Source organism: Scyliorhinus torazame, chromosome 10 (assembly GCF_047496885.1).
Source record: "Scyliorhinus torazame isolate Kashiwa2021f chromosome 10, sScyTor2.1, whole genome shotgun sequence".
NCBI lineage: Eukaryota > Metazoa > Chordata > Chondrichthyes > Carcharhiniformes > Scyliorhinidae > Scyliorhinus > Scyliorhinus torazame.
Window position 1 is genome coordinate 57,929,507 of NC_092716.1, and position 24,518 is coordinate 57,954,024.

Below are 24,518 nucleotides of genomic sequence, written 5' to 3' on the forward strand. Positions count from 1 at the left end.
TTATTTAAACTTACTATTTACAGTTTGGTCTTTGCACTCTGCACGTGGGGGTTCCCTGCTTGTGATGTTTTAACAGCTCTTTCTTGTTCCCTTCTCCCCAGACCTACTGACCACCAGGTGTCGTGCTCGTGCTTTTTATGTGGTTGGTGTTCTTGTCTGTGATTGGTTGTGGTGTTGTGTACTCTGATTTGCCTGTTAGTGTGTCCATCATGATGTGTGTGTTTGAATATCATGACAGGCGGGTCGACCTTAAGGGTCGCGAGGCCGCAAACAGTAAGGGGTGGTAGGGGCCCGCCAAATTTCAGGGTTAGGCTCTGGAGGTTGCACTGGAAGTCCAGGCCAAATAGCAAAGCAGCGCAGAGGTTGGGGAGGACGTAGAGCCGGTTGAGGCTTCACAGGCATGGCCATAGAATCCCGGGCGCCTCGTGAATCCGACGAATGCATATGTCGATGACCCGAATGGCTCATTTGAATATGCATTTCAGAATGGTGCCCAGCTAGAGCGAGATTCAGATTGCGCTGGGCCTTGCGAGTCTAGTAACTCTCACGAGGTTTATCGCCCGGTGTGAAGGCCGATTTCGGCCTCTCCTGGATTCAACTGTCACATCTCGATTCCAAGTCGGGTGTGACGAGGTTGTTGAATCGTGCCCTCTGTGCCATTTTGGGTGAGGTTGGTGTGGTAAGATCAAGACCTGGATTCACCCATACTTAAGTCATTTTTTTGTGCCTTGGGAAGCTTTTCCTTGGTCTAGCCCACAGTAGGGAGCTGAACCCGCCTGCATGACTGGCTCCCCAGAGATTTGGGCACCATTTTGAAAGGGTGTCCTGATCTCTAACTGAGCTTTGAGGGCCCCCACACCCTCACCAATGGGCAATGCTACCACCGCAGACATGGGCATTACTCTGCCCCTCTCCTAAGTGAGCACACTTTGCTACTGGGTTACTGAGGAGCCCTACTTTTCTGGCCACCCACCGACCTTTCAGGACTCCCCTTTCCGGATGCCCTTACTTCATTGCCCCAGCCTTTATGAAACCCCTTATACCACCTTCACCCCCCTCCCTCCCCCTCACCATTCATACCCCATATTCACCTCCCGCTTTCTTGGGCATGGCCCCCCTCGGACCCTGGCATCCTGGCACTGCCAGCCCCTGGCACTACGAACTGGGCACCCTGGCAGTGCTAGGTTGCCATTGCCAGGGTGCTAGGTTGGCACTGTCGTTGTATCCGGGTGCCAGGGGGAATGCCAGAGTATGGCCCTGCCCTGTCACTGACTAACCAGGGGCCTACAATGGCTTCCAAGACCCCCAGAGTGATCAGTGGTCTCTGCATGTGGAGACCAGTACTAATCGGCGCCTGGTTGACATCTCGCCGGTGCAGCCGGTGACCCTCTGAGCGCCGGGAGAATGTGGCCTCAAATAGGCTGCATTTCATATCTTGAAGTATTAGTTCCAGTGCCACATGAATCAAAACCCCTTTCTCCCACACCAATCTTTGAACCATCCACGTAACTCTCGAACCTTGTGTCCTATGCTATTTGTTTCAGAGATTCTTACTTTTGAGATTCTGCTTTTTAAGTTGGTTGCTCATATTTTCTAAGCAGAACCTCTTTCCTTGTCTTACTATGTCATTACCAACGTGAACCACAACCGCATAATGCTCCCCTTTCTACTGCAAGCTCCTCTCCTGCAGAAAATCCTTAGGCTTCAGATCAATCCTGAATTAAAATTCTACTGATAGAATGTTGAAAAAAAAAAATGTCGGGAAGGTTTGAAAATAGCTCTAACTGTAGACCAGAAAATTTCACGAAATTGCCATTACATTAATACTAAAATGCACTGTGCAACTTATAGCTTCAAACCATTGACACTGATATTGATACTTGCAGGAGATGCAGATTTGCCAAAAAGTGATCCCGCCCACAATGGGATTTGTATTGCAATGTCTCACGAGATCACAGGTGCAGCACGGCCATTGGATCACGCCCTAAGTGTGGGATTGACCAGTGAGAAACTCCCCAAGCTTCAAAAAAATTACTAAGTATGGGTGAATACAGATCTGGATCTCACCCAAAAAGTCAGCAGGAAACACCCTCCAAACTCACCCAAAATGACACTCATGTTTTGATGAATTGCGACCGCTGGAAGGGAGAAGCTTAAGAAATGATTATGTCAAAGATGTAGGGCAGGATTCTCCGTCCCGCTACACCTGTTTTCTGGTGTGTGCAACCCCGTCGGTAGTGGGATTCTCCGTCCCATCAGCCGGCCAATGGTGTTTCGCATTGTGGGCACCCCCATGGTGTCGGAAAATCCACGGGCGTGATTGCGTTGCCGGCGAAGCAGAGGATCCTTCCGACGGAGAATTAAGCCTATAATATTTAAGGCACAGGAAGGTGCTATTTGGTCCAATAATGGCTGCGTTGATACTCCACACGAAGCTCCTCCCTGATAGAGTGGGTAAGGGGCAGGTTGCTTTGTCTCAATGGAAAGTCAAAGCCATCACTCCTGACTCCCAAAGAATTGTTCTCCAAATTCCACCTGAGTTATCCCAAAGACTGCCTATGGCTGCAGTTGAAACGCTGGACCCACAATTTTATTGTGTTCCTCTATATTGTTAAGGAACAAATTTAGGGGCAGCATGTTTCCTACAGCTTTGCGAGGATGCAAGCCCTTTAATTATTTTACTCCATTAAGACTACTTATGCCACCATGTTGCTCGTCGCTGTTTTTTTTCAGGTTTTATTAGCCCATTCTTCAATTCATTTAAAATACATTCTGACAGCAGGGAATATGTAACTGTCATCTTATGATCTAGGTTTAGAATATATTGCATGGCATTAAATGATGCTAAGTTGGTACATAATTCTTATTTTATGTGCTTACATACATTTTCAGCATACTTTCATGATGAATCAATCTCTGTTATGGGTTGTTTATAAAGAGCATCCATCTTCTTTTCTGTTTGTTGGTGATATTCATTATTTTTGTACAATAGCCTAAGTATCAAGCAACAAACAGCTTTTATAAGTTAAAGCAAATTATCAATAACCTGTCACTCCAGTATTGTTATTCACAGAAAGTGTACAAAGATTGTGCACATCTGAAATTATATGCAACAAATGTAACAGATGGAATGATTTTAGCTGCTGCAGGGGCATTAACCAACATTACTGAAATCAAATCCTCCTTTTGTTTAACCACTGCAATATTCTCCTGCTCTGCTTTCTTACACGTCTACCCTGAAACCGATTACAAGAAGGAACATTATTGTACCGTCAGCACTTCTCCTTTCTCTTCTGTTTCTTTTAAAATGTAATTGCAAGTGTTGTTACAGTAATCAATTTGCATCTCTGATTCTAGTTTGTTTGCAATACACAGGAAAGTGACTGGAGATGGACACGGAGATGATTGAAAAAGGAGAAGTACCATCTTAACAGCAGCATGCGCTTAAGAGCTATTGGTTAAGACAGCGCTGACCGATAGATGTGACTGGGCAACTCCAATTTAGCCAGCAGCACCAATTTTAGTAGAAAAGTGTCAACAAAGAAAAACATCGTTCAAGTGTATATTTATGTAAAAGACATATAAAACCATTCAATATAACAGTTAAATAAAAGCAAAATACTGCGGATGCTGGAAATCTGAAGTAAAAACAGAAAATTCTCAAAAAACTCAGCAGGTCTGGCAGCATCTGTGGAGAGGGAAGCAGAGTTGGCAAAGTGTCAAGCTCAGACTGAAAACTGGCATGTAACTCTCCAGTTGCACATGTCAGTTTTCTCTCCATATTTTGAGCTGGGCGTGGTTTACGCCATCACTCAGGCGGGGCCTCATAGTGCCGGCAACTGGCTCCACAGAGATCTGGGCACCAGTTTTGAAGGGCGTCTCGATTATCTCTTCAGCGTAATGGCCTCCATCACAAAGGCATTGGGGGCTTTCTCCCCACCCTCAACAATCTTCATCTGCATGCCGATGCCCTCTCTCCCCCCACCCCCCCCCGACAATCACCACTGGCATTCCAACAATGGCACTATGCCTACTTTCCAGTGCCAACCTGTGGCAGGGGGCAGTGCCGGGGCTCTGCCAGGTATGTCCCTCTAGCCCCAGGGGACATGGGTACCTTTGTGCACTCGACTGTTTCTTGCCTGACCAAACCTGTTGTAAATCCGTATGAATATTTAATGATGGGGGTTATGTGGTTGAGGGCCCACTAACAATATTTAAATACATAAAAATATACTAAAATGAGGTTCATGGCTTTTGTGGGTGTTAACCTCATGACTTTGCCGGTGAGGATTCTTGCGGGACTTTCCGCTTGCACCACTGACCCCGCACAAGCCTAGCACGGGCTTAAAATCGCCCCTAATGTTGCAAGTCTGTATGACTCCTCGTCAGAATCTTTGAAGCTGTTCTGAAGAAGAATCAGATGGACTTGAAACGTTTACTCTGTTTTTTTCCTCCACAGATGCTGCTGGACCTGCTGAGTTTTTCCAGAATTTTCTGTTTTTATTTCAGTGTAAAACTTTGCAACCTTTTTTCTTCACCAGATTTGGAACCCTGGCACTAGATTACCAAACATAACGCACCTTAATGCAGTATCTTGGTTTTTGTCCAGTAATTATGAGCAGCACTTTGATTTTAGCAGGGTGATTGCTGAGAACTTTGGCTTACACAGTGAGATGCCCACACCTGTCCCTGTTCTATCCCTTGACCTTTGTCATGATGTGTCTTCTTGGAGCTGCTCATTATTAGTTGAACCTGCTGTGGTGAATGCCTATCTCGCCGCGTCGTCTACGCCATCCGTCACTGATGAACAGAAGCTGAGCCTCCTCCACGCACGGGTGAACCATTGCATTTCTGTGCAGCTCGACGAAGCCGCTTCCTATACAGAGGCCCTCACACTACTTGAACGCCTCTACGTGCGGCCTGTGAACGAGGTCTACGTGCGACACGTCTTCACCACTCGCCGTCAGCACCCCGGGGAGTCGCTAGATGATTACCTACGCGACCTCAAAGCCCTCGCACACAGCTGTAATTACCAGGCCATTACGGCCATTCAGCACATGGAGTTCGTGGCCCGAGACATTTACGTGGCAGGGGTCCGGTCGAACTATGTGAGACAGCGCCTGCTCGAAAAAAGGGCCCAGGACCTGGATGACACGATAAAACTAGCTACCTCTCTGGAGGCCGCTTTTCAGAGACTTACTGCATTCTCGGCCGACCACGCGACCCCCTCGTGAGCCCCCGACCAGAGGCTACCCCAGGCCTGTGCTGCGTGGCTGCCCGCCCGCCCATCATGGGGGGCTACCCTGTTATTTTTGCGGCCAGCCCCAACACCCCCGACAGCACTGCCCGGCCCGCAATGCGAACTGCAGCAGCTGTGGGTGAAAAGGACACTTCGCCAAGGTCTGCCTGGCCAGGTCTAAGAACTCGAACTCACAGACTCGATCCACAGACTCACAGGCCTGCAGACCCCGCAAGGTGGCAGCGTGTCTGCCGACTCCGCCTCCGCATAACATGTGCGACTCATGGGGGCCGCCATCTTGGCCATCCTCTCCCACGCGGCCGGCCACGTGCGATCCATGGTGGCCGCCATCTTGGACACCATCTTCTTCACCGCCCGCCATGCTCGACCAACGGGGGCCGCCATCTTGGCCATCTGCTACACTGCTCGACATGTACGACCGACACAGACAGCCATCGCGGGGCCGCCCCAGCACCTCTGATCACGCCGCCGGCTATCCACAACTCAGCGCGGTCACCCTGGACCTGTCGCGACTCAAGCACCTCCGGAGCTCCATGATGGCCGTCCGGGTTAACGGGTTCGAGACACCTTGTCTTTTCGACTCCGGGAACACAGAGAGCTTCTTTCACCCGGACATGGTAAGACGCTGCTCGCTCCCAATATTCCCTACACAACAAACCATTTCCCTCGCCTTTGAGTTGCACTCGGTGCAAATCCATGGGGGCACTACTGCAACCCTGGCGATACAGGGCGCTGAGTATGCTAATTTTCAACTATATGTGCTCCCAGACCTCTGCGCTCCTCTCCTTTTGGGACTCGACTTCCAGTGCAACCTCAGGAGCCTAACTCTTAAGTTCAGGGGGCCCCTGCCCTCGCTCACCATATGCAGCCTCGCAACCCTAAAAATCGACCCCCCACCTCCCTCTTCACAAACCTCACCGCCGATTGCAAGCCAGTAGCCACCAGAAGCAGGCGGTATAGCATGCAGGACAGGACGTTCATTAGGTCCGAGGTCCAGCGTCTCTTGCGGGAGGGGGTCATAGAGGCCAGCAATATCCCCGGGAGAGCTCAGATGCTAGTCATCAAGACCGGGGAAAAGTTCTGGATGGTGGTTGATTATAGCCAAACCATTAACCGGTTTACGAGACTCGATGCATACCCCCTTCTCCGGATTGCAGACATGGTAAATCAGATCACATGCTACCGCGTGTTCTCCACGGTGGATCTGAAGTCTGCATACCACTAGCTCCCAATCCGCCAAGAGGGCTGCCACTACATGGCTTTTGAGGCAGACGGCCGCCTTTTCCATTTCCTCCGGGTCCCCTTTGGCGTCACGAATGGGGCTTCGGTGTTCCAACGAGCAATGGACCGAATGGTGGACCAGTACGGGCTGTGGGCCACATTGCCGAACTTGGACAATGTCACCATCTGCGGCCATGATCAGCAGGACCACGACACCAACCTCCACCGATTTCTCCAAACCGCCCAAAAACTCAACCTCACCCTACAACAAGGAGAAATGTGTTTTCCACACAACCAGGCCATCCTCGGCTACGTCGTGAAAAACGGGGTCCTAGGGCCCGACCCTGACTGTATGCGTCCCCTCCTAAAACTCCCTCTCCCTCACTGTCCCAAGGCCCTGAAGAGGTGCCTTGGATTTTTCTCCTATTACGCCCAGTGGGTCCCCCAGTATGCGGACAAAGCCCGCCCACTATTTAAGGCCACCCTCTTTACACTGCCAGCCAAGGCCCGCCAGGCCTTCAACTGCATCAAGGCGGACATCGCCAAAGCCGCGATGCGCGCGGTGGACGAGTCCGTCCCCTTCCAGGTGGAGAGCGACGCCTCCGAGGTCGCTCTCGCCGCCACCCTCAACCAAGCAGGCAGACCGGTAGCGTTCTTTTCACGCACCCTCACCACCTCTGAAATTCGACACTCCTCGGTCGAAAAAAGAAGCCCAAGCCATCGTGGAAGCTGTGCGGCACTGGAGGCACTACCTCGCTGGTAGGAGGTTTACCCTCGTCACCGACCAACGATCGGTTGCCTTCATGTTTGACGATACGCAGCGGGACAAGATCAAGAATGATAAGATCTTGAGGTGGAGGATCGAACTCTCCACCTATAACTACGATATAGTATATCGTCCTGGGAAGCTCAACGAGCGCCCAGTTGCCCTGTCCCGCGGCACATGCGCCAGCGCGCAAGATGACCTACTATGGGCTAGCGAAGATGACCTCTGCCACCCAGGGGTCATCCGGCTCACGCATTACATCAAGGCCCGCAACCTGCCCCACTCCACCGAGGAGGTCAGAGCTATAACCAGAGACTGCCAAATCTGTGCGGAGTGTAAACCGCACTTCTATCGACCAGATAAGGTCAACCTGGTGAAGGCATCCCGGCCCTTTGAACGCCTCAGCATCGATTTCAAAGGGCCCCTCCCCTCCAATAACCGTAACACGTACTTCCTTAACATCATAGATGAGTTCTCCCACTTCCCGTTTGCCATCCCCTGCCCCGATATGACCACCCCCACTGTCATTAAAGCCCTGCATAGTGTCTTCACCCTGTTCGGTTTCCCCAGTTATGTCCATAGCGACGGGGCTCGTCGTTCATGAGTGACGAACTGCGTCAGTACCTGCTCAGTAAGGGCATTGCCTTGAGCAGGTCTACCAGTTATAACCCCAGGGGAAACAGGCAGGTGGAGAGGGAGAACATGATGGTCTGGAAGACCGTCCTACTGACCCTACGGTCCGGGAATCTCCCAGTTTCTCACTGGCAGGAGGTCCTCCCCAATGTGCTCCACGCTCTTAGGTCCCTCCTTTGCACGGCCACAAACCAGACTCCTCATGACCTCTTGTTTGTTTTCCCGAGGGGAGCCTCGCTTCTGTCCTGGCTGATGACACCGGGTCCAGTCCTCCTCCGAAAACACGTTCGGAGCCATAAGACCGACCGCCTGGAGAGAGGGTCCAGTTCCTGCACTCCAACCCACATTATGCGTACGTCGAACACCCCGATGGCCGGCAAGATACCGTCTCCCTCCAGGACCTGGCGCCCGCAGGCTCCACCACCACTACCACTACTGCATCCCCCACACTATGTCCCGTCCAACCTCCCATGTTCATCGCCCCCACCCCCATATGGTTCCCGCGCTCCCTCCCACCCACCGCATCGGTCCACAGGAATGAAGCTCCGGAAGAGCCGCTCCCGGAGCCGCTCCCAGACCCACTTCCACAGCCACCCGAAGCGGCTGCAACACCAGTGCTTTGGCTGTCGCAACGTACGATCCGGGCACTGGTCCGACTGAATCTATGAGCCCGTCACCCCCGCCGGACTTTTTTTAAACAGGGGGTGAATGTATAATTACTGATAATTCACCAGTGCACTGTATTATGTTATGTTATGTTATTAACACTGTGGACTTCACCTATGGGCTATTGTGTGGCTTCACCCACAGCCGGATATGTTGGGGCATGTACGGGCTCCGCCCATGGCTCCTCCCCTTTAGAGGAAGTATAAGAGCAGCTGACCTGCAGGGCCGCCTTCAGTATTGTACCTGTCGCAGGCAGGCACAGTTCTAAGCTGATTAAAAACACAGTTTACTTCTCCACGTGTCTTCGAGTGAATTGATGGTCGCATCACTTGCTTTCTTTGACTTGTCTAACACAGTTATTCTGATTGGTGAGCTGAGCACAATGGCAACTCCCCTCTCCATACAATATTGCTGGTTTTCTTGGTGCTGAAGTCTGGCATTTTCACTTCTAAAAATACATTTAGAGAAAACAATTCTTTTTTTTTCCAATTAAGGGACAATTTAACGTGGCCAATTTACCTACCCTGCACATCTTTTTGGGTTGTGGGGTGAGACCCACGCAGACACGGGGAGAATGTCCAAACTCCACACGGACAGTGACCCGCCCGGGGCTGGGATTGAACCTGGATCCTCAGTGCCATGAGGTAGCAATGCTAATCTTTCCGCCACCGAGCCGCCCTAAAATCTGACGTTTCCAACCGTGTTAAACACCACTTTAGTGGATAACCAATCATAGAATCCCTGCAGTGCAGAAGGAGGCCATTCGGCCCATCGAGTCTGCACCGACCCTGGGAAAGAGCACCCTACTTAAGCCCACGCCTCCACCCTATCCCCCCAACCCAGTAACCCACCTAACCTTTGGACACTGAGGAGCAATTTAGCAATGGAGACTAAGGGGTATTTAGCATGGCCAATCCACCTAACCTGCATTTCGTTGGACTGTGGGAGGAAACCGGAGCACCCGGAGGAAACCCTGCAGACACAGGGAGAAAGTGAAAACTCCACACAGTCACCCAAAGCCGGGTCCCTGGAGCTGTGAAGCAGCAGTGCTAACCACTATGCCACAGTGCCATCCGATAATAAGCAGTAAACCCCAAAATAAACTCCATACAGCAATCAGAAACACTCACTGACTCTGATTTCTCCCGTACCACTTTAGCAATAACCATACAAAATGATCAAACTGCACAGGTATATGTTATCCAATATCAAAATTAAATTCTTAATAATGATACTTATTTTGCAACTGGTAACATCTTCTATCTAATTAGCCACATGTAGTTATTGATCATTGTATTGGATAACATTGGGATAAAATACTATGAACAAAATTAAAAACAAAGTTTCAGTTCACATGAATAGCTTAAAATAATTTGAGGTGATGAAGTTCTTTTGATTTTACCAAGGAGCTCGAATTTAGTGTTCTGTTTTTATTCCTGATTTCTTTATTCAGTATCTTACATTAGTATTTTTTAAACAAAAAATGCATTTTTCTCAAGAAATATGATTATAACATCCAAAAGGTATAAAGTTATACATCTGTAACTAATATTGGATGATGTAGTGATTATTTCCATTCATCTCTAATTGTTTCACTTCAATGTAACATTTTAGCAAGGTCACTCACTGTTGGTGGTAACAAAGCAGATAGATTACAAAAATGTGCATGGTTTCGATTCTCTGTCCTGTCCTTCCATCCTGCTTCAGCATCGATATCAGTATCATTTTGAGAGTAACAACCACACTTTCATCAGTTGTATTATTCCTCCAGCGAGAATTTTCTTGGCCTTGAAAAGATATTCACCTTTATTGTCCCTGTTGCTTTCAATTTTACTTGAGAAAGCAGTTCGAAAATCTTCAGTCACAATGCTTAATGAAAGGCTTCTCGGGGGAATTACTAACTGCTTATAACATTAAATCTTTTCAGTCTATTGAATAAAATGTATTCCTCTGTTGCAATTCTTGTATTAACAAGATATGGAGCAAATACGTTTTCTTGCTTGGGATTAAAAGTGCAATTGGACACTTTGACAGGATTTGTGATTTATGTCTTTTAGATTTACTGCAAACCATCTGAAGATTTTTCTGTAGTCAGATTGGAATCAGCTCCTATTTGGACTTCTTTCAATTCAAAGATCAGTAAAGGGTCAGAATCATACCCCAAAACTGATTAATGTTAGACTCTCCAGTTAGGTCTCTGTGCCAGTAAGTGAACAGCAATGACATTTTTCAATCTTAGCACCATTCTAGCTAAAGCCAGTAACGGAATGATCCAAAGCCTCGGCCAGATTCAGTGAACCCTCCGGTTAGAAACACTCATTCAGTCTACTATTGACATTTTGAGCAAAGGTATGAAATGTAGAAGGCCAGTTGTATCTATTGCTGTATGTAAATAATCTGTAAAATGTCATTCTTCATCTACTTGACATTTTTTGCAGACTTAACTTGTCATTGATATTTAACTAAATAAACCTGTCTTTCACTAAAATTGCATTGATTTGCATTACATTACAACAGATTAATGTCAATCCATTTGTTCAATGTAATTTAGGATTTACCAGATAATTGGATACATACTTCACATTTCACCATTACCTGATTAGGCCATCATGCGGGAAACACAGTGACCTTTCCCAGCTTCCAATGGTTCCTCTGTCGAATCAGGAACACTTGGGGTTGGATTCTCCATTTGTTGGATTTTTTTCAAATTTGTATTGTCATTTTTGACACCGATTAAAGGAGTCAGAGATTACAATTAATTTATTTGTAAAACTCAAATGGCGCAAAGGTGCAATGTATTTTTGGAATAGTTTCTGAGCAGACCCATGTATTTTGTGAATGACACATATATTTTTCTTCAAATCACCCTCTTAAAATTATGGAATTTTGTCTTTGATTGGCTGTCATACATAAATTGTTTTACTTTTGAATATGCTTGCCTCTCTTTTCAGAAACTAATATCTTTTTCAGTTTAAATAGAAACAACTTGGTTTGACTGCAAGTAAATCAGATCTATAGCATTTGTGCAAGGAGGGACAACCGGAGTAGCAGAGGGCTATCTGGGAGGTAAGTTAAATTGTACTTCTATGTTCCATATTATCCCAAGCAGCACCTGTACCAGCCAGACCTAGCTACCTTATTGTATGAGTAGGAAATTCCTCCCTTTAAATATTAGCAATGGTCATTGGGGATGATTCTCCGGGGCCGTTAGCCCGAGCTGTGATTTTTGCTGGCCAGTTGAATCAGGCATGAGGACCATAACAAGATTCTCGCCAGGCATCAAACTAGCCGGCCCACCCCTCTGGTAAAATTAGGTTTTCACCCAAAAATGGCGCGAACCTCATCAGAACTCATTAGCATCCCTTTCAATCTCATTAGCGAGATTGAAGTAGAATCTCAGCGAGCTCCCACCACCCCTGCTCCCTCATCTGGAGGTCCCATGGGTGCAATTTACTACTAGTCCCATGGGGGCGGCACGGTGGCACAATGGTTAGCACTACTGCCTCACAGCGCCAGGGACCTGGGTTCAATTCCGGCTTTGGGTAACTGTCTGTGTGGAATTTGTACATTCTCCCCATGTCCGTGTGCTCTGGTTTTCTCCCACAGTCCAAAGATGTGCAGGATAGGTGGATTGGCCATGCTAAATTGCCCCTTAGTGTGGAGTTACAGAAATAGGGTGGAGGATTGGGCCTAGGTAGAGTGATCTTTTGGAGGATCGGAGCAGATTCGATGGGATGAATGGCTTCCTTCTGCACTGTTGGGATTCTATTATATTTCATTCCATTCTATTCTATTCACCAGGGACACGGAGGAGGAGCAAGGGGGTGAGAAGTTTCTCAACACTTACCTCCAAGGTACCGAAGGGGTTCTTCGGGGGAGGTGGGGGTTGAAGGTGCTTGAGCAGGGCTGCAGGGGCTCAGGTCCGGGGTCTTTCCCAGGATGGTGGCAATGTGGCAAGTCTTCCCTCTGTCGCTTTCAAAACCTTTAAACTCACTTCCAGCATGTCAATTTCAGTGATCTGTCAGAAGAAGTTAAAGGTCTTCCCTCTATAGCTTGGAAAAACATTGATGTCTCTCCCAGCATGTGAAGTTTAAAGGTCTGGCAGATGAAGGTAGAAATTTTCCCTTTGACATGTTGGCAACCCTGGAAGTGCTTTTTCACATTCAATTTCATTCCCCTTTAATACTTTCAAGCCTCTCGGCTTACTGAGAAGCCTAACAGCTTTGAACTGGATTGTTTACATTTAATTTCATGATACATTACCTTTTACAAGCCTCTTGATTGACAGGTCCAGGCTACTTCAGCAGAGAGTTTAGCTTTGTTTGCTTCTATACCTCTTCACTGCCCATGAACTTTGACAGGCCTCTTGATTGACTGGTCTAGTCTATTAAGAAAGGATCTCTGATAATTAGTTCTTTGATAAGGTGACCAAACAGGTGGATGAGGGTAAAGCAGTTGATGTGGTGTATATGGATTTCAGTAAAGTGTTTGATAAGGTTTCCCACGGTAGGCTACTGCAGAAAATACGGAAGCATGGGATTCAGGGAGATTTAGCAGTTTGGATCAGGAATTGGTTAGCTGGAAGAAGACAAAGGGTGGTGGTTGATGGGAAGTGTTCAGACTGGAGTCCAGTTACTAGTGGTGTACCACAAGGATCTGTTTTGGGGCCGCTGCTGTTTGTCATTTTTATAAATGACCATAGAAGGATGGGTGAGTAAATTTGCAGATGACACTAAAGTCGGTGGAGTTATGGACAGTGCAGAAGGATGTTACAAGTTACAGAAGGACATAGATAAGCTGCAGCGCTGGGCTGAGAGGTGGCAAATGGAGTTTAATGCAGAAAAGTGTGAGGTGATTCATTTTGGAAGGAATAACAGGAAGACAGAGTACTGGACTAATGGTAAGATTCTTGGCAGTGTGGATGAGCAGAGAGATCCCGGTGTCCATGTACATAGATCCCTGAAAGTTGCCACCCAGGTTGATAGGGTTGTTAAGAAGGCGTACGGTGTGTTAGCTTTTATTGGTAGAGGGATTGAGTTTCGGAGCCATGAGGTGATGTTGCAACTGTACAAAACTCTGGTGCGGCCGCATTTAGAGTATTGAGTGCAATTCTGGTCACCGTATTATAGGAAGTGTGTGGAATCATTGGAAAGGGTGCAGAGGAGATTTACCAGAATGTTGCCTGGTATGGAGGGAAGATCTTATGAGGAAAGGCTGAGGGACTTGAGGCTGTTTTCGTTAGAGAGAAGAAGGTTAAGAGGTGACTTAATTGAGGCATACAAGATGATCAGAGGATTGGATAGGGTGGACAGTGAGAGCCTTTTTCCTTGGATGGTGATGTCTAGCACGAGGGGACATAGCTTTAAATTGAGGGGAGATAGATATAAAACAGACGTCAGAGGTAGGTTCTTTACTCAGAGAGTAGTAAGGGTGTGGAATGCCCTGCCTGCAACAGTAGTGGACCCACCAACACTAAGGGCATTCAAATGGTCATTGGATAGACATATGGACGATAAGGGAATAGTGTAAATGGGCTTTAGAGTAGTTTCACAGGTTGGCGCAACATCGAGGGCTGAAGGGCCTGTACTGCGCTGTAATGTTCTATGTTCTATGTTCTATGTTCTAATCTGGCATTGCTGGTTTCTTTGGGTCTCATGGTGTGAATCACCCCTGGCTTCAAAAATATTTTGAAGTGTCAGTGGATTGCGATTTGGATCGCACTGATCCACTGAGCAGGAATCTTGGGCGTCATTCTTCGACCCCCCGCCGGGTCGGAGAATGGCCGTTGGCCGCCGTGAATCCCGCCCCCGCCGAAGTCTCCAGTACCGGAGATTGGGCGGGGGCGGGAATCGGGCCGCACCGGTTGGCGGGACCCCCCCGCTGGATTCTCCGGCCCGGATGGGCCGAAGTCCCGCCCAGAAATTGCCTGTCCCGCCGACGTAAATCAAACCTGATATTTACCGGCGGGACCAGGCGGCGTGGGCGGGCTCCGGTCCTGGGGGGGGAGCGCGGGGCGATCTGACCCCGGGGGTGCCCCCACGGTGGCCTGGCCCGCGATCGGGGCCCACCGATCCGCGGGCGGGCCTGTGCCGTGGGGGCACTCTTTCCCTTCCGCCTCCGCCACGGCCTCCACCATGGCGGAGGCGGAAGAGACTCTCCCCACTGCGCATGCGCGGGAAACTGACAGCGGCCGCTGACGCTCCCGCACATGCGCCGGGAAACTGACAGCGGCCGCTGACGCTCCCGCGCATGCGCCGCATTTCCGCGCCAGCTGGCGGGGCAACAAACGCCATTTCCGCCAGCTGGCGGGGCGGAAATCCCTCCGGCGTCGGCCTAGCCCCTCAATGTTGGGGCTAGGCCGCCAAAGATGCGGAGCATTCCGCACCTTTGGGCCGGCGCGATGCCCGTCTGATTGGCGCCGTCTTTGGCGCCAGTCGGCGGACATCGCGCCGTTGGGGGAGAATTTTGCCCCTTATCTCGTTTCCCACTGTAGACCACAATTAGAAATTGCTTGGGAGAATTGTGCACACTGTCTTTCATCCCCGTCACCAACTCTATTACCTCACTCACAATTTCCATCCCTCTTTCTGGCAGTAGCCTGAGGCCAAATCAAACTGTTCCTAAGTTTTGTATTATGTTTGACCTGCCTATTTCTATCTCCTAACATAGCCTGACTTTAGCCTTGCCTCAACTTATTTGCTGCTGAAAATTTAATCTGTGTATTTCTTATCTCTCGACTTTACTATTTCAACACACGCCTGATTGGTCTCTCAAATCCTATCCACTGCACGCTTGTCCTAACTCAACCCAAGGCCTGCTGGCCCATCTCCCCATCCCACATGGACCTACATTGGCTCCTGGTCAGGAAAGATCTTCTGTTCAAAATGCTTATCCTTGTTTTCAAATCGCTTTATAGCCCCACTCCTCCATATCTCTGAACTTCCTGCAGCCCTACAACTGCCCAGATCTCTGTGCTCTGCAAATTCTGGTCTATTGAACATTCCCACTTTTAATCACTCTGTGATTTGCAGCCATGCCTTCAGTGACCTAGACAGTAAATTCTGGAATTCTGTTCCTATCAGCTGGATTTTCAGGAGCTGATACTGTTTTTCATCCTGAACCTGCCACCAGGGGGACTTTCTCGGACATGCCCGTTAATTGGCATAGAGTTAAATTACCTGTCCACTTTAGGTGGACTGGCAGGTTCTTGAAGCTGTGAGTCATTCAGAGACCTTCCAACTTGAGATGAGCAGCCAGCTGTGATGGCAGGTCAGTAACAGAGAGGTACCCTTGTAGAGACCTACCATCAGATCTAGTGGCACTTGCGAACACTAAAACTCAGTAGAAATTTGAGTTAACACTTCTCAGGTGCAAATAAGAATCGTTTTATTGACTCTAGTTGATTACAATTGAGAATCACTTAAATCTTATTCTCTAATAAGTCCAGCTAGCAAAAGGACTCGAAGAGGAGCAATTTGTAGACAATATAACTTTCAAATAATACAGAAATTATTCTCTTGCTTACGGCAAAACAGGTTGCATTTACTTCGAGAGTTGGAGTTCGAAAGTGAGAGTGAGAGAATTCAATCTCCAATTTGAAAGAAAGAAGGTAGAATCAGATGTAAAGGTGTTGCAGTTAAATAAAGGTAACTACAGGGGCATGAGGGAGGAACTGACGAAAATCGACTGGGAGCAGAGCCTAGTGGGAAAGACAGTAGAACAGCAATGGCAGGAGTTTCTGGGAGTAATTGAGGACACAGTACAGAGATTCATCCCAAAGAAAAGAAAGGTTATCAGAGGGGGGATTAGGCAGCCATGGCTGACAAAGAAAGTTAGGGAATGCATCAAAGCAAAAGAGAAAGCCTATAATGTGGCAAAGAGTAGTGGGAAGTCAGAAGATTGGGAAGGCTACAAAAACAAACAGAGGATAACTAAGAGAGAAATAAGGAAAGAGAGGATCAATTATGAAGGTAGGCTAGCCAGTAACATTAGGAATGATAAAAGTTTCTTTAAATACATTAAAAACAAACGGGAGGCAAAAGTAGACATTGGGTCGCTCCAAAATGACGCTGGTAATCTAGTGATGGGAGACAAGGAAATAGCTGAGGAACTAAATAAGTACTTTGCGTCAATCTTCACAGTAGAAGACATGAGTAATATCCCAACAATTCAGGAGAGTCAGGGGGCAGCGTTGAATATGGTAGCCATCACAAAGGAGAAAGTGCTAGAGAAACTAAGAGGTCTAAACATTGATAAATCTCCTGGCCTAGATGGGCTACATCCTAGAGTTCTAAAGGAGATAGCTGAAGAAATAGTGGAGGCGTTAGTTATGATCTTTCAAAAGTAACTGGAGTCAGGGAAAGTCCCAGAGGATTGGAAAATCGCTGTTGTAACCCCCCCTGTTCAAGAAGGGAACAAGGGAAAAGATGGAAAATTATAGGCCAATTAGCCTAACCTCGGTTGTTGGCAAGATTCTAGAATCCATTGTTAAGGATGAGATTTCTAAACTCTTGGAAGTGCAGGGTCAGATTAGGACAAGTCAGCATGGATTTAGTAAGGGGAGGTCATGCCTGACAAACCTGTTAGAGTTCTTTAAAGAGATAACAAATAGGTTAGACCAAGAAGAGTCAATGGATGCTATCTATCTTGACTTCCAAAAGGCCTTTGATAAGGTGCCTCACGGGAGACTGCTGAGTAAAATAAGGGCCCATGGTATTCGAGGCAATGTACTAACATGGATTGCCGATTGGCTGTCAGGCAGAAGGCAGAGAGTTGGGATAAAAGGTTCTTTTTCGGAATGGCAACCGGTGACGAGTGGTGTCCCACAGGGTTCAGTGTTGGGGCCACAGCTGTTCTCTTTATATATTATCGATCTAGATGACGGGACTGGGGGCATTCTGGCTAAGTTTGCCGATGATACAAAGATAAGTGGAGGGGCATGTAGTATGGAGGAGGTGGGGAGGCTGCAGAAAGATTTAGACAGTTTAGGAGAGTGGTCCAAGAAATGGCTGATGAAATTCAACGTGGGCAAGTGTGAGGTCTTGCACTTTGGAAAAAAGAATAGAGGCATGGACTATTTTCTAAACGGTGACAAAATTTATAATGCTGAAGTGCAAAGGGACTTGGGAGTCCTAGTCCAGGATTTTCTAAAGGTAAACTTGCAGGTTGAGTCCGTAATTAAGAAAGCAAATGCAATGTTGTCATTTATCTCAAGAGGCTTGGAATGTAAAAGCAGGGATGTACTTCTGAAGCTTTATAAAGCATTAGTTAGGCCCCATTTAGAATTCTGTGAGCAATTTTGGGCCCCACACCTCAGGAAGGACATACTGGCACTGGACCGGGTCCAGCGGAGATTCACACGGATGATCCCAGGAATGGTAGGCCTAACATACGATGAACGTCTGAGGATCCTGGGATTATATTCATTGGTGTTTAGGAGGTTGAGGGGAGATCTAATAGAAACTTACAAGATAATGAATGGCTTAGATAGGGTGGACGTAGGGAAGTTGTTTTCATTATCAGGGGAGACTAGGACCCGGGGGCACAGTGTTAGAATAAAAGGGAGTCACTTTAGAACAGAGATGAGGAGAAATTTCTTCAGCCAGAGAGTGGTGGGTCTGTGGAATTTATTGCCACAGAGGGTGGTGGAGGCCGGGACCTTGAGTGTCTTTAAGACAGAAGTTGATAAATTCTTGATTTCTCGAGGAATTAAGGGCTATGGAGAGAGAGCGGGTAAATGGAGTTGAAATCAGCCATGATTGAATGGTGGAGTGGACTCGATGGGCCGAATGGTCTTACTTCCGCTCCTATGTCTTATGGTCTTATGAAAGCTAGAGACAGCGAATAGCTTAGATCAAAGAATATAGAATGATTGGGATAAAAATGGCCGTACGATCTATCATGGTTATACTAAATCATATCTGTCTTTAGCCATCTAGCTGTACCCCTATGTAATCCTAATTGGTTTGGGTTAGAATCAAATAAGTTTGATTTGGCGGTTAGCTGTCTGTCTTTAATGTGCAACATTAACTTGAAATGTTTCATAAATGGATTCTTAAATGTGTTATGGAATGCGATTTGATGCCGTTATCGCAAGTTGCTTGAACTGGATTCTTGCTGACTTGACTGTTCGGTCAATGGCTCCTTTAGGTTACTGTACCATTACTATGCTGTTGCCATGGAGCCTGTCCTGTCCTTGGACTGCTTAGTGTTACATTATCTTGCAAATGTATTTGTTAGTTAAATAAGAATGCCGTTTTAATCTATAATGAATTATGCTGTTTCTGTGTTCTGTTGAAGCTATGTTTTAAAATGACCTGAGGTTATGAGAGTGCTGAAATCCTTAATTTAAAATGGGTACAAAACTGGGGTTTAATATTTACGCTATTACCTATCAGGTGTATTAGAAAATAGGTGGTTTCTACAACCCTCAATTTGTTTTTGAAAATTGAAATAAAAGGTGGTTCTTACAGCCACGTCACCCTTGTGAAAGGTGAGTTGAGTTTATCAGGATGGGTGGTCTATGCACCTACAATAATAATAAATAATCTTTTTATTGTCACAAGTAGGCTTACATTAACACTGCAATGAAGTTGCTGTGAAAAGCCCCTCGTCGCCACATTCCGGCATCTGTTTGGGTATGGAGAATTCAGAATTCTCAACTGGTATGGGAATTGAACCCGCGCTGCTGGCCTTTGTTCTGTATCACAAACCAGCTGTCTAGCCCACTGAGCTAAACTAGCCCCACGCATCTATATCCTTCCCGTCACTCCTCTTTCTCAAAACTGGAGACCAACTGGAAAATGGCACATAACCTCCTTTAATTGCTGTTGAGCCTAATCTGTTACCTGCCTCGCGGGATTGGGGTACAGTGAGCAGGGGGGTGGGGGGGGGGGGTGGGGGAGGGGGGAGGGGTGGTGGTAACCTTGTTAGATCTGAGCCTGTCTCTGTAAAAGTATAGCTATGCCGGAAATGGCATCAGGAAATCAGAGTGATGTTGTTTCGTCCTGGTGGGGCCAAAAGCTTCAGTCCTGTATCTCTCTATATCCCTTCCTCTCTTCCCTCCTTTACGAAAACCTACTACTTTGAACAAACCATTGCTCATCTGGTCAAATACATTTCTAAATGGCTTGTGTCTAATCTTGTCCTATAACGATCCTGTGAAGAGACTTTGGATGTGAAGCATTATATAAATGTAAGTTCTTTTTGTTGAGGTCCTAGAACCACTAGCATGTTACTGTCCAAAGTCAGTGCCTGTCTGACATGCTGGCTATAGCTTTTTGATATGCATTATCAAGTATGTAAGACCCTGGAAGTGGGAGGGGTCCTTAGAAATTGTACTTTTCACTAGCCCAGATTTTCCCGGTGACTTGTGCCACTGTCTATGACATGTGGAGCTTTGAACAGTGCAACCGGTAGAGGAGTTTATGAAGTAAGTGACATCCACCATTATTAAGTAACTCTATTCTTCCTGGAATAAGAACAGAAAATGCTGAAAATACTCAGTAGGTTGGACAGTATCTGTGAAAAGAGAAACAGAGTTAATATTTCAGGTTTTTAACTGAATTGAGGAAAGTTAGAAATGCAATAGGTTTTGAGCAAGTCAACAAGGAAGGGATAACGGGACAAGTAAAGAAACAAAAGATGTGTCTAGAAGAGGTATGAATAGCAGCCTTCTGAATGCAAAATAAATGGATTAAGAAAGACACGAGAGAAAAGGTTGAACCAGCTGTCATGCTCACACAATGTGGATTATGAAGTATCAACTCAAAAGGGTGAATTTTCTGCCTCCCCACCCGCGTGTTCCTCGGCAGCGCGCTAGCATCAGAATTCTCCGTTTCCGCAGCCAGCCAATGGGATTTCCCATTCTGGCCACCCCATAGAGAATTCACCCCAAAATGGACACTTTGGGGAAAAAGAGGAGTTCAGTGGTCAGATAACCTTCACGCTTCTACCAAGCACATGGAACTACAAGGCTCCCTAATCTGATCTTCATGTATGGCCATGTCTTAACAAAGTCATTGGAAAGCAAATGAACATTCCTATAGTTGATGGCCGCCTTTCTCCAAATAAGGTGCCAAGCTGGCATTTTATGCACGTGCGCGGTCGGGCCGGTGTTGCCCGGCGTGGGTGTTGGGGGGGACAGTGCTGAGGGATCCTCCCATGTTGCGTTTGGTCTGGGGAGTGGTAGGGGTTTCTTTTTGGGGTCCCGGAGATTTAAAAATGGCGTCCCGATCTCTCGCTACAATGGAGAGTTCCAGGAGCGGACCTCCCTATTGTAAAAAATGGGCTACGTGTGGCCTCGGCTGCGGGCTCCCCGTTCAGGCACCTTATTCAAAGCGAGTCACAATGAATTGCTGTGAGTTTCTCAGCACTGCGAGGGCTGGGAAACATGTGGCTAAACGTGTTCACTCGGGGTCTTTGTTCCCTTTTGGGAAGATGGCGCCCTAAGTTTCTCTCACGTAAACAGAGTTTTTTCCATTTCCCTCATAAATAGCTTCTGATGGCAAGGTCACTGTCAAATAATGGGGTCCGAGTATCAACCATTCACAAAGCACAGCGATAGTTATTTTCCACGCTCATTTTCTGGATTTCAACTCTGGAGTCTGTCTGCAAACGATATTGTACAACCAATTTCTCAGATTCCCGGTGCTGCTGGCTTTTTTAGGCCTCATCCTTCCAGCTGGCAATGTGAACCATGCATTACCTTTGAAAATGAACAGAGTGCCGTTATATTTGGTGAGAAAAGTTGACTGTGAAACCTGTAAGGCGTGCCTGATCCAGCACTCTTCTGATTTTTTGGGAAGATTGCACCCAACCTTGTTTTATCTCCACAGAAGCTGCCAGACCTGCTGTGTATTTTCAGTATCTTTTGGTTCCATTTCAGATTGGCAACATCTCCAGTATTTGGCTTTTCATTATTTCCTGCGACTTTTGTGCCATTCCTACACTTCCCAGCCAAAAACAATGGGAAAGTCATTACCATTATTCCTCACCCTCAGATTAAAAGCAACGGTTGCTGTCATTTTCCTGGATTAAATAATCTTTACATGCTTCTTTAAATTAAACTAAAAATAATAGATTTAGTGGCCAAGTAGCAGGGAGATTTATTGCCCCAGATTATCTCATAATATCTTGAGCCTTTTTGCTTGACTCCTATTAACTTTCAAAGATCCTGATTTATTTCAAGGCATGCATTCTGTATTAATGATAACTTATTAGCTATTGTTACCATTTATCTCTTGTGACATCAGGGCTGGCGTCTGATCTGCAGGTGATCTGCCAAAGGTTCCCTGATTCTGTCATCAGAGTTGGAGTTTGGAGGAGGATCAATGACAATCTTTTTTACTTCCTATCCACCCAGTAGAATTGCCCTACACTCAATTTGTCAAGGAGTTCACCGTGGGTACATAACAAAATCAAATCTTTAATCTCTGCGTTGTTATCAATTTATATCTTTCACAATAATATCACCAGATAGCAGGGAGCTTTGTGCCAAATAGGCAGGCAGGAGTCCTATCCTGCTCCAATATTCGGTCATTATTTGTAAAAAATCTGAATTAAACATACTGGTTGTTGGCTGTTCTAATTCTTTGCCATACTCACCTGACATTGCCTGTTTCTCCACTACCTCATTTGATGAAACCATCACCCATGCTTTTACAACCGTAGAATCATAGAATCATAGAATCATAGCATTTACAGTGCAGATCTTGAGATACATCCTGCAATGTCCTACCCTCTTTAAACTTGAGCTCATCCAAAGGCCTGTTGCCTGATTTCTAAATTGCACCATAAGACTGTACTCCTAGTCCAATGCCTCAATTTTAAAAGTATCATTCTAATTTTTAAATCTCTCCATGGCTTTGACCCTCCCTATTTCTATGCTTTCCTCCAGCCCACACCTCTCAGAGGTATCTATGCTCCTCCAATTGGGGCGCGATTCTCCGACCCCCTGCCGGGTCGGAGAATCGCCGGGGGCTGGCATGAATCTCGTCCCCGCTGTGTCCCGGATTCACCGCTACCAGAGAATCGGTGGGGGCGGGAATTGCGCAGCGCCGGTCGGCGGGCTCCCCCCGGCGATTCTCCAGCCCGCGATGGGCCGAAGTCCCGCCGCTGTCAACCCTCGCCAGCCGGCATGGATTGAACCACCTACCTTACCGGCGGGAGCAGATGGCACGGGCGGGCTCTGGGGTCCTGGGGGGGGGGCGGCGTGGGGCGATCTGGCCCCGGGGGGTGCCCCCACGGTGGCCTGGCCCGCGATCGGGGCCCACCGATCGGCGGGCAGGCCTGTGCAGTGAGGGCACTCTTTTTCTTCCGCCTTCGCCATGGTCTTCACTATGGTGGAGGCGGAAGAGACCCCCTCCACTGCGCATGCGCGGGGATGCCGTGAGCGGCCGCTGACGCTCCCGTGCATGCGTCGCCAGGTGAAGTCCTTTCGGCGCCGGCTGGCGTGGCGCCAAAGGCCTTTCCCGCCAGCCGGCGGGGTGGAAATCAATTGGAGCGGCGCGATGCCGGAGTGGTTCCCGCCACTCCATTATGCCGGATTCCCCCGCCCCGCCGGGTAGGGGAGAATCCCGGCCCCGGTCTCTTACACACCTTCCATTTTAATCGCTCAAGCATTGAGGGCTGCGCAATCAGTTGGCTTGGTCCTCAACCCTGGAATTTCATCCCTGAACCTTATTCCCTCTCTCTCTCCTTTAAGACACTCCATAAAACCTACTACTTTGGCCAAGCTTCTGGTAATTTTTTCCAATATTTTCTGATGTGATTCCGTATCAGCAGTGGAGGAAGCAGTCAGGAGACAGACAAGTGGTGGCCAGTAGCAGCCTGTAGTTTTATTGTTGAACACCTTGGAGTACTCCTGCTTGTGATAACTTGAGTTATTTATTTTGTTTAAAGGTCTTGGACAAGTGTCTGGGCACATCCATGTTTTTCCAGAGTGCTTTCCGAGATTGATTCAAGATCGATTTTCAAAGTTAACCCTTGTTTGTTTCCTGCCATTAACCTTCTGAGTGATAAATTTGTCAATAGATTTGTTTAGCATTTTTAACCAATTATTTTGCTGACCATGATCATACTCAGAACAGCCAATATGAATTCAGGCCACTAAGAATGAACTGGGTTGCTCAACAAAATCGGAGCACAGCACAAATGGCCCATTCCTATCCCACCAGCCAACATTTTCTACAGGGCCTTCTGTTTAGTGGCTCAGGCATGCTCCTGAATCAGCCTCATTACTATACACAATTTGGATACTAGGATATAAATTGGACATTGATACAATTTAAAGGGTGCATGCTCAACATAGTTGTACCAGCAAAGGTGCCAGCATCATCTCTATGGGGCCAGAGGGAGCAGGGGTTCTTTTCTGAGTTCATAGAATCACAGCATTTACTGTGCAGAAGGAGGCCATTCGGCCTATTGAGTCTGCACCGACCCTTGGAAAGAGTACACCACTCAAGCCCACACTCCCACCCCATCCCTGTAACCCAGTAACCCCACCTAGCATTTTTGCACACTCAGGGCAATTTAGCATGGCCAATACACCTGTATTGCACATCTTTGGACTGTGGGAGGAAACCAGAGCACCTGGAGGAAATCCACGCAGACACAGGGAGAACGTGCAGACTCCACACAGACAGTGACACAAGCCCGGGAATCGAACCTGGGACCCTGGAGCTGTGAAGCAACAGTGCTAACCACTGTGACACCGTGCTGCCCATAATGAAAGACCGGCTCTCCTTGCATTGGCTGTGAATCGAACCTCAGCCTCCCGCATGGCAGGTGAGAATTCTACCACTGAACCACCAATCTGCTCTAAACCACCAATGTTGCTCTATAATCCTGTGGACAGCTGCTATCCTGGTTTGTCAGAGGCAAGGAAATCGGACCATAGTCTTGTGGTGATATACATCACTGTAAGTACACAAAGGGTTAATGTACATATACTACACCTAGCTAGATACTAGA